The sequence below is a fragment of the Mya arenaria genome, chromosome 13 (assembly GCF_026914265.1).
Source record: "Mya arenaria isolate MELC-2E11 chromosome 13, ASM2691426v1".
Classification (NCBI taxonomy): Eukaryota; Metazoa; Mollusca; class Bivalvia; order Myida; family Myidae; genus Mya; species Mya arenaria.
Window position 1 is genome coordinate 55,126,834 of NC_069134.1, and position 11,583 is coordinate 55,138,416.

Genomic DNA, 11,583 nt, shown 5'->3' on the forward strand with positions numbered 1-11,583 from the left:
AATGTATGTACCTTTTTTCTGTCTGTTTATGAGGATTGAACGATCGGAATCCCGCCTAAGTACGAGCCTACAAGCGGTATGAACGCACAGCAATTATTTGTACTGTCAAATGTCAAGGACACAATGCAAGTTAAATATCAAAATGAATACTGTTGATATAACTTATTTTGACTGAACTTAGTCCGGGTTGAAACTTTACCATGTATACAAGGATTTTCAACAAAACGTAAGTACATCAATCGATCCTGAGAAAACATTGTCCTGGCTGTATTGATCATACATAGTAGGATTTTCAAAACGGTTTCACAATTATAAGGCGACGTAGCACACACATCAGCCAGGCCTGAAGGTAACACTGAGAGGTCAACATTTGAAACAGTACTATTGAAACATTAATTAATTAAGTACACAATAATTGAGATGTTCGATATTTTTTTTAATTTTCGAAGTTGAACGTTACCAAATAATATATCATACTAAATATAAATAGTTTTCGTCTTACTGTTAAACTCCATGTATGTCTGTGTTGCAATAACATTGAAAATATTCTGACTTTGTCTGAAGCTTATTTAGCGGGCTTGACATGTCGCCACTTGGCGTGTATTATTGCCGTTGTTGAGTTTATAAAGGTCTCCCCGCACCCCATAGAGGCTGCGTTATTGCTTGACTCCGTCACAGCCCCAAGTGTGACTGAAACATATTTCTGAGGCCAAGGGGGTGGGTTAATCCCATTTGTTTGTGGGAAATTTGCCAAATGAGTTTTTTTTTCATTGGTCTTGACTTGTTGTAATTTAGAAATTGGATAGCATGCGTGTCTTAAAAATGTAAAAGCTAGAGTACGGTAACTTTGATATTTTTAAAGGATGAGTAAGACTCGCGGACAGTTCATTGGCAAGAGAGTGTTCTGAGATCAGGACGTTTCGTCCAGTGTGCATACATATATAACAATGTGAACTGACCTCTTTGTTGTTGAATTCCCAGTTGCCTCACTACTATCTGAATTCTAAAACTTCTTCAATACCAAAGAATATATTGACATTTTGTATTAATTTATTTTTCTAGTTGTTTTTTCAAATGTTTATCTACATATTTATGTTGTTTTTGTTTGTTTGTTTTTTTGTTTGTTTTTGTTTTTCAAACGGCCCGCAGTTCGATTGTTTTCTAATTAAGTATTCAAGTACGAGGTAATTATTACCCATACTTGACTATCTAGACATAAACATGTCGCCCCTAGTTCAATGTATGCTCTTTTTCACTGGATATAATTTATTTTCTTGATGCGTTTGTTCATTTGACGTTATGTTTTTGTGGTGACATGTATTTAATTGTTTATGGTTAGACCGATTTGTAAAATCATACTCTGAAATACCCCATCCTTTCATGTAAAAACAAAAACAGAAAACAGAAAAGAAATAATTTTTTTTGTCACCACAACGTGGATAATAGATCATCAAAATAATTGTAATAATAAGTGTTTGTTTACCGGGCTCGGTAGTGTTAAAAGCTGATTAATATATCGTTCTTTATGCCATGCATAAGTCCATAAAGTCCTTTTCGTTTTATTTCATAATTTCAAACAGTAAAATATATGTGAACCACTGAATATTTTATAAGTTGTTCGATTTAGAAAAAATGGCATCTAGTACACTATATGAATTTATTATAGACTTAAGGACAATATACCTGCCAATGAATGAAACGGTTGTGTCTTAAATACAGAATCCTTCACGTTCTTACGTCAAGTTATGCGAAATCAAAGATTGAAGTAAATACATAAAAGTTGATGATATGCTTGTCACAAGATTTTCAGGACATTCGTACTTAAGGACCTATGCAAATTTATATGTCCCAAAAGTACAAATTGTTTTGAATTTTCAACCGATAATCTCTGCTCAGTGTAAGTCGTCTGGTTAAGAACTTAAAAAGATTATGAATACAATTCAAACAAATGTAAATATTCCGTAAAATTATGTTAGTGTTATTGTTCTGTTCTTCCCTCTATTTTGTTGCAGGAAAAATGGCCTTTGTAAGCTTCATGTAAAGAACGATATGATCTTAAGCGATCCTTCCTGAAGAAGTAATAAAAATCCATGTATATTGTATGTCGCTTAAACGTATTTCATATGAAAGCTCTTTTCCATGTAAATTAAATAAGGATTTCGATTAAACCTTGATGATTATAAAACATACGTTTTTATTTCCGACTCAGTTATTTATTTAGATATATCATTGGTGTATAATTGAGGTAAAAGTCATGTTAAGAAACACGAATAAACGTTACATAAACACAACTTTACATTTACTGACGTGTTTGCAAAGTGTTTGTTATGTGTTAATTAGTCTTTAAAACATGCAGTAAATGCCTTTCAATAATATAACAGTGATACACCTCTTCGTCAGTCAAAATAAATAGTCAATAGGTTTGTCAAGCATTATGTTCTGTGTGTACCGAGGACTTTTCTAAACTTGTGATAAATCTTTTTCCGTTACAGGGATTTCAATAAAAAAAGTCGAATCAATTTCAATTTAGGCCTCATTATCCTGTATAAAATTCCGCTCCTGTGACCTCATTCTTTTCGTGTTTTTTATACTTCAATGGTTGTCTCGACTTCTATGGCGTAACCATAACCTGGGTTTAAGTGAAAACGTCAACCCCCAGTTATTTGGTGTCCAAAAGTCGCCAGCGGATTTATGTGGTCCCTTGTTATTCGAATACAAAACAAAATAACCAATTTTAAAGGTTTTACTGACTAAGAATTGTTTCAGAACAATAAATCCCACAAATTAGTAAAAAGAGTTTAAACTAAACTAGGTGTTGTGCAACCAATGAACACATTCTTAATATCTGAACAATTAATATTTGCAGTCGGACTCCTCTGGGAGGGACATCGTGAAACGAATGAGTATGTCTGGAAAACTGAAGTTCGATTTGTAATTGAAATAATTTCTATAAATTGATGGGAAAACTATATAAGAACCATTTTTGAATAAATTAATTTGTTCCTAGATTCATTTTGATACATATTTAAAAGAATCTTTGAATCGCAAACGTTCAAAATATCTTATATTTGTTATACATCGTCTACCCCCCATTTACATGTGTTATGCCAATGTTTAAAATACAATTCTACTTAATTAATGTCTGGAGCCGTTTAATAATTAAGTATGTAAACCCCTTCTAAGGGGCGTAGGTTAGAAATGGGAAAGAGGGGCACCATATCACCTTTATTAACCACAAAGTGATCGACACAAGGAAGAAGTTGTTCGACCGCATACACGATGGATTCAAGAAAAAAACGGTTAGTGGCAATATCAATTTGATATTCAATCTAGGGAATGTTCGTGTGTCGCTGTGTTTAAATGGGGTATAGATACGCGGAAAGATGATGTACAGACAGTCTTGGCCTCGCGTCAGGACCTACCGCTTGGGGCGAGTGTTGTACCTTCTTTTCTCCCACCTCAGATAAGTAGAACCAATAATTTAACCATGTTAGATATTCTTATCTTGCCCACGGGCGAAGATAAAATGCCCGTATGGAACTCCTTTTTTAATTGTCACAACATTGTAATTACCTCCCTTGTTGAAGACTGTCGTCAGTAGCATCAAGGAAATCTTGTTTTATGGTAATATTTAGAACGCTAATTAATTATTTCTCGCTTCAAATGTCACCATAAAACAGTTTTCAAACACCATTCAAGAAAAATGCTTCATTCTCCTTAGAACTATTTAAAAAGACCGATTTGACTATTTACATTAACTGGATCATTGCGCGCATATCCATGACAACCACGTGCTATCGCATATTCATACGCAATTATTTTCACTAAGCACAAAAGAGTTCCAGCAAAAAATACATTGTTACTTAATTTTGTTTAACTGAGGTGGGAGAAAGAGCATCTACCATAGCCACTCGTGTAAGATAGGTTCATCCCGACCCTCGCGCAGGGTGTTTTGCGGAAACTCGGTAAACCTCGTTTCCGCAAAACACTCTACGCTCGGGTCGGAATTAACCTATCTTACACTCTCGGCCATGGGAGATAATTATAATCTTATATTGTGCATTTTCTCGCCTGCTGTAACCGCTTTTATACCGTATCAAATATTTAAGAATAATTGTCAAGTGCACCTTTAAATATTTTTTAGAGATTAACTGCACTACATTCATTAAGACAAATCATTTTTCTTAGTGTAGTTTTACTGTATGGTTTCTGGTGGTTGTTTCTCAAGTGAAATAATACGTTACTGATTTGTTTTGCAGTCATTATTTTCTTGGAAAAAAAGCCTCACATAATTATTTCGATTGGTTTAACAATCAAACAGATACAAGTGAAACTTACATATATTCATAGCATTTCAGTTTTTTTTTCAAATTGAAAACATAATAAATTAACAATGTATATAGATTTCACTCTTTTTTCAGTTCTGAAATGATTTTGAAAAGCGCACGTGCACTTGGTGTTTTAAGGAATGCCATAACGGTAGATATTAGCAAAGAGTGGTTTCTATTTGTTATTTAAAATATAGGAACAGTGGGTTTGAAACGACACGTCTGTTTAAGTCTGAGAAGAAAACGTATGCAATCGCAGACAACATTACACCAGAGACATATTTAAAATCCAATCGTCAATTCTTCCTCCAAGTATAGGGCCGTCGATGTCTGACCCTCAATCAGACAATCGTTTTGGCATTGGCATAACAGGATGTGGACATCATACACAACAATTTCAACTTTTCGTATTAAACTATTATTAAATGAGTCATTCATGCTGCATTTTGCATATAGTCATAATAACTTGTAATTTTTATACCCGTTTCATAAGTATTGATGTTCTTCCAGCTCACGAAAATGAAATAGGCTAGCTGCTAACTACGCGTTTGGATACCAGGGCACGTTTTTGGCATACATAATCCCGCCGGAGGATTTATTCCGACAACCATCGCATTGCTCATCGGTATCGCCATATATAGGGAGAAAATACCGAAATACACGGTTAATAGATTGTCAACGTTTTCCGGGTGGTTCCGTGGTCTTGTGTCACACTAGTCAATCCAGGGACAGCAGTTTCTATTCCCAACCGCAACACTTATATACTAATCATCTTCCGGGATGGACGTTAATCGGGGTCCCGTGTGACAGTTCTATATTTTGCGGCACGTCAAAGAATTGGGTTGGCTCAAACCAGGGTTTTATTCTGTCTGTGCACCATTCTTGAATTATTTTAGATAACTAACACTCTTACCAGAGCACTCGTCGAATGGGCAAGGCCCGAGTGCGAGCTTAAAGAAGCTTACACACCAACTGGTGGTTGAAGCAATTCAGCAACCCAGTCATAAGTGCAAACAATGCTGCTTTTTTACAAGAGTAATGCAATGATGAAAACGGCAATAGAACATTTCATTGGACAAACAACATGTATGTGGCTTATTAATAATGGCATATATTTTGTTGTATTGTTTATTAAGGTTCATAAATCTTCGTCTTAGTGTGAGAGTAAGATCACAACCTAGCCCGACTTTAAATTAAAATTAGCTTCATATATTGTTATGAACACAGCAAATAAAATGCAAGAAATAGTAATTTGACAATATAATGAAAGGATTGAGGAGATGGCTACATAAATCATGGTTACCGAACTGGCATCTTAACGTTGTCAGTAGGACTAAAACATTCGAACGGGGTCTGCCGCGAAACATTCAGACCACTCTACCGGCTGAGTTAAGTAGTCAAATTACATTATATATAATATTGAACCTTTCGGCGACATATACAGTACAACATTTGGGGTACTTCTCCCAAAGGTTGTACTTTTTCATGAACATCCGGCGCTTTACCTTTAGGCGACAGTCAAAAATTGTATATTCTCGATGGCTAGTTTTTTGGGAAAAAAACATCATTAATTATGCTTTACTACATTTAATTATGCATATTTTATGAAGGAATATGCAAAGGATATAGTATTATAGGATATATAGCATGTAATGATAATGTCTTCCAAAGGTTGTTCAAATAGGCAAAATGTCCCAAAGGTTGAATTTGTATATATATATATATATATATATATATATATATATATATATATATATATATATAAATGGTCTTAAATTCAAAATCAAAGTCAATTCTTATGTATATACCAATAACCAGAATCAGCAATGTTAAACAGCATATAATTCACTAGCGGCTCCATGAAGTTCATGTTGTGATGTTTTCTTGACGGCACATTTGTCATATAACCTTGGTCTTCCACTGGTAGCAATCTAAAGATAAGTAAAATTATTTTGTAATCATTAAAATTATATGTTGTCTGTGAAATCAGCTTCATATCTTAAATGGCTGATTAATGAATATTGGATGCGGATATGGAAATATGCATATGAGGGGGTGGGGGGTGGCGGGGGGGGGGGGTTTGACGGCGTTCCCTAGAGGCCAATGTTTATATAAATTTGAAAGGTAAGTTAACAAGATCGTCGGTAAGAGATGATGGCTTTCACAATAAACAAACAAGTTAATGATATTTTGCTTTCATTCAAATGACAGTACACTGATAATTTACAGAAGAAAAAAAAACGACCTTATTTTTACCTCACTGCTCTTGGTGTCTTTAATCATGTGCCTGTTATATGTTCTATCATCACACTGGCTCTGCTGGCTTTCGCTGATGAAAAGCCTAAAATGATTATAATATTCATTATCACAATTATGAAATGGTTGTGTACAATTGAACATAAACGTGCTAATCACAGAACTGTATATGTAACAGTATAATTTATATACATTTTAACAAACTCAAAAAATCATACTTGGGTATGTTGTCATACCACAGCTGTTGTTTTTATCAAATATACAGTAAACTTTTATATTATCAAGGCACTTCACAGTATTTGGTTAGCAGCCACCCCATTGTGTGCCTCTATATAAAAGAAAACTGTGGAAATAGACTATAGACTGAGGTATATTTCATAGAAAATGACGTCATAGCTGTCATTTACAGTATTGTTCAATGTTTACAGGCGGTTCAATTTGATTGTAAATATTTATGTGCAAAATACTCAAAATATGTGCAAAGTGGGATACATTTCAACAAAGTAAGGTCGAGACCTGCAATCAAGTGTTGGTCTCGAACAATTGCATTGAGCTTTGAAAGATTTTGGAATTATTTAAACGCGAAACAAGGTAAATAACTTTCTTAAACTTCAGATTTCTTGTGTCACTGTGTTTGTACATGAAATTTGTTCGTTGGAATATTTATAATGCATTTATTTGTTCACACAGTGAGTTATTGGCGATTTCTTACCTCTGTATTCCTGTCTTCTATTGATATGGACGTAATGGAACAGTTTTCTAAGCACGAAGTTTCAGTTTGTCTTTAAAATCGACAAAATGAGTTGTGAATCGAGCGTTTATTTATGTCTGGTCGGCCATCTTGATTCTGGTAACTGAGACGGTAAATCAATTTACCCACCTCTTGGAGGAGGGTAAATATTACCGCGGTAAATAGCTTGGTAAAATCTTAATTTTGTTTTATACAATAGATTACCGCCAATTTACCAGGAAAATTACCGCCGGTAAAATATTACCCTGGGTAAATCTGTTTATACAATTGGCTGATGATGGAAAATTGTTCACATTCATTACCATTGGCATCATATGATATATGCTAGATGATGCTAAAAAAGTTCATCATTTGAAAGCTTTCTGGAAGGTTGCAACATGAAATAACAGAAAGTTGAAATAATTTCACGCACTGATTCCTCACAACTATCTTTGACAGAATCAAACCTCTCTCCTTTCGGGAAATGGCCATCATCAAATTCTTCTGAGTAAACAATACATTTACGCTTCGTTTTCTTGTCATTTTTTTGTTCTTAAGCACAAATACATATTATCCAATTAAACTGTTACTTCAATCAACTCATGTTTAAAAACATATCATATTTATCACAAACCTCTACAATTTGTAATAGTGCACCCTATTAAAATAACAGTTGTCACTGGTACATGAAAAATTGCTTGAAATTAGCATTGTTGGAATTACCTATACATGTGACATTAAATCTCTAAAGGGAAAGCAGAGACTTATGATCACAACACATTCCATTGCTGGTGGACATGTCTGTGAAATTTCATTAAACTTTAAGTATAAATGAATGATCTAAAGCTGCGACGCTTATAATATTTGGTGGCATGACGGACAAGGCAAATATTAAATACCTTCCGTTGGGACTTAGTTGATCACTTATACAAGAACAGATTAACGTACGGCCATAAAACTTTAATTGTAAATTGGACTTGACCAACACATTACCTACGGGTTCAGTTAGATAAGTCCAAGGTCACAGTTAAATACGTTTTTAAATAGTTTGTCTTCACATTTATTAACGAACTGTGAACAAGGATCTAGTAGTAGATTGCCTTTGAAGAGAAAGTGGCTCCTAGTTTTTGGAACAGTGCGTCAACCGTCAGAGCCGATGTACACTTTGGACAGCTTTATCAACACAATAGACAGACAACCATATGAACTTTTACTGAAAATCAAAAGATATCTTTTCCTATTCCTATTCCTTTAGGAGTCAGTAGGACAAACGTCAAGCATAACATGTGTGAACAGTTTGTTTACAAAACATCAGCAAAAAAGTTAGATGTTTAATCATGTAATACTGTGAAAAATGGATTGCGCGTCATTAATATATGAAAGGTTAGGGATTTGAAGACGGGTGATTTAAAAAAATGGAACTTCATATGACTTTATTTTTAAATGTGTACAATGATATATTAACAATGCATTCCTTCTTTAAGTTACTTTATTCAATCTTGCATCTGTTTTTAACAGTCAACAGTGAGCATGGAGCAAAATGGTGTACACACATCTCTTGTCGCAAATATAGTATGCTTATCACATGAACTTTTTTTTTATTATTCAATTACAATTTTAAAGTGAATAGCTCATGTTTTTTGACCAAAAATAGTTTTCCCGGTAAGGCATCTGAAAACATTGATTTTATCATTATTTTACTCTATGACATCGAAATTGCAGAAAACAATATACCTATAGCATAAAAAAGTATTCGGGTTTTAGTGGGTCTCGAACCTACGCCTGTAAAGTCAAGAAAAAATAAGAAAACAGCCGGCTTGTCCACACGGCCACCCACAAATATGGTGGTTGATATGTTGACCTGTTAAGGATACATTGATAACATCACGTGATAATGTCAATCAATTAATCACGCAACATCTCAGCGTTATTAACGCCGATAGAATTGTAGTCTTCAAAGACATTTCAACATTTGCTGAAGGGTTCCAGCTTTTGGTAGTTTTGTTTTAACACTTCTTATGATTTGCCTCACTTTATTTCGTAATAAAAAGGAGCATATTACAAACCATGAGCGAGTTACTTTAAGGCGCTAGCCACTTACTATCTATGTATTATTCTATACATGTGTTTATAAACTTATTTGAGTTCTGAGTTCTGTTCCGTGGTACGTTCCGTAATTCAGTCATGGGTACAGTTCGTGGTACGTCCCTGGTACGTTGAAAAGTACATTCCGAGGTACATTCCTGAGTTTTTTTGGGGTTAAATTCCGGGATACATTCCGGCATACGATTTGGGATTCATTCCTGAAAATATGCTGGGGAGTATTACGTATAACGTTGCAGGGTACGTTTTCGAAGTACTTTCCGGAGTACATTCCCGGGTAAATTCTGGGCACATTTCCGGGGTACGTTCTGGTGTACTTTCCAAAGTACGGACTTTTTAAATCGATATCAATATCAGTTGCAAAGATACTATTTTCTTTACCCAAACTTGTAAAATAACCAGCGTTGGATTATGTTCATTATATAGTTATATAACTTATCACAACAATAAGAGTGACGTGGATGAAAGATCATCGTTCCCGAATATTTTCTCGTTCTTGAATATATGCCTCTCCTCGATGAATGGCTCTTTGTGGAACAGGGGAAATAAAACCCGTAAAGACATTTGCGAAGTCATCGCAAGATTTATTCAACTTCAGCTAAGTAGACTGTGTATAACGACTTTAAATGGTATTGAAGGGTGTTAACGTATTTTACTTTTGAACACATATTGACAAGCCGATGTTTGACTCAGAGAACACAGGTTTGACATCCCGCATCGTCAGTAAACATACTAATCCTTTTCCAGCAGGATGTTAAATGGGAGTGTGACGATGTCATACAGTGGTGCACGTAAAAAGCAGGGTAGCTCTAACCATGATATCGTTCTGTCTGTGCACTTGCCTCTGAATCATAAACGACTACCACTCTGATCCACTGCAGGGGAAATACAACCGTTAAAACATACGCTAATTCTTTGCAAGAGTCAATCGTCTTGAGTAGGTGGTTCCCGGCTTAGTGAAATTATCATAGTGCGGAAGTGGGTAACACGATCGTGTAGGCGATTATGAGGCATATCGACAAGAAGTCCCTTTTACTCACCAAGTTATAGTTAAATTCTGTACCGATTTAAAATGAGAACATAAAGCAGAAGCTTGGGAGAACATACTTTAAGATGTTCGGCTTACTAATAGTATAAATTATTGCTTTTATCGTTATCTTTCTATAACTAAATGAGATACAACAATATGTAATACATCAAGTTTTAAATAACATCCTGAACATGTTTCATTACTTTACATAACATTTGATTGAAAATAACTGGTATGAGATCCACCTCTACAACAATTGGATTAATTATAATTCTGAATTGAACAACATTCATATAAACTTCAATTCTAAATGCAGACATTTCATCATCAAGTTAACCATAATATTGTATATTTTAGTAAATTTATTTGGTCCAAAAAGAAACTTATGTATGTACATGTCTGCAAACAGTAACTCTACTAGTTTTCTGCAAACATCTCGACCGTTTTTGTGTATGTAATGAGAGACTTATGTAGAACCAGGTACATAACATAATATTCTTTCAGGTGAGAAACCGTAATCTGTACTCCTCAGAATGAGAAACTCAAAATTGATACGGCATACTAGCTGGGCAGTTAAGACTTCGTTGTAAATTTAATCTGTTACTGGCAGGTCAGTGAAGCCTACCTTCTAAATTTGAAACTGTTACTGGTTGGTCAGTAAACCCAGAGTTGTGCATTTAAAGTTGTAAATGGCTGGTCAGTGAAGCATGCGTTGGGGATTTGAATTTGTTACTGGCTGGTCAGAGAAACATGCGTTATGAATTTGACGTTGCTTCCGGCTGGGCAGTAAAGCCTTCGTGGGATATTTGATGTTTTCACTTGCTAGCCAGTAAAGCCTGCGCTTGAAATATAAAACTGTTAGTGGCTAGTCATTGACGTATGCGTTGTAAATTTAAAGCTGTAACTGGTGGGCAGTGAAAGATGCGTGGTAAATTTCAATTGCTTTTTTTTACAAAATATAAACAGAAATATTGAAAGTGGAATTATGTTTCAGTTTTTGTTCGATTACCAGCCATCGTGCATACTTTGAGCAGGAATGTCTTAATAAGTATGAACTTAGCATTGTGGTTTGTTAGTCAAGTTTACAATCACTCATCTTCCTGTTTTGTGATTGTTCAGACCATCTGGGCAGATAT

General features: G+C 34.8%; 1 long non-coding RNA gene across 1 annotated transcript; it reads right to left on the bottom strand.

Annotated features, from left to right (window-relative positions):
- Positions 1-6,154: 6,154 nt before the first annotated feature.
- Positions 6,155-7,421, bottom strand: LOC128213484 (uncharacterized). The gene is made up of 3 exons (XR_008257742.1): positions 7,297-7,421; positions 6,585-6,669; positions 6,155-6,259 (listed from the first exon to the last, which is right to left on the bottom strand). It is a non-coding gene; the product is annotated as an uncharacterized LOC128213484 (long non-coding RNA).
- Between the last annotated feature and the right edge of the window lie 4,162 nt (positions 7,422-11,583).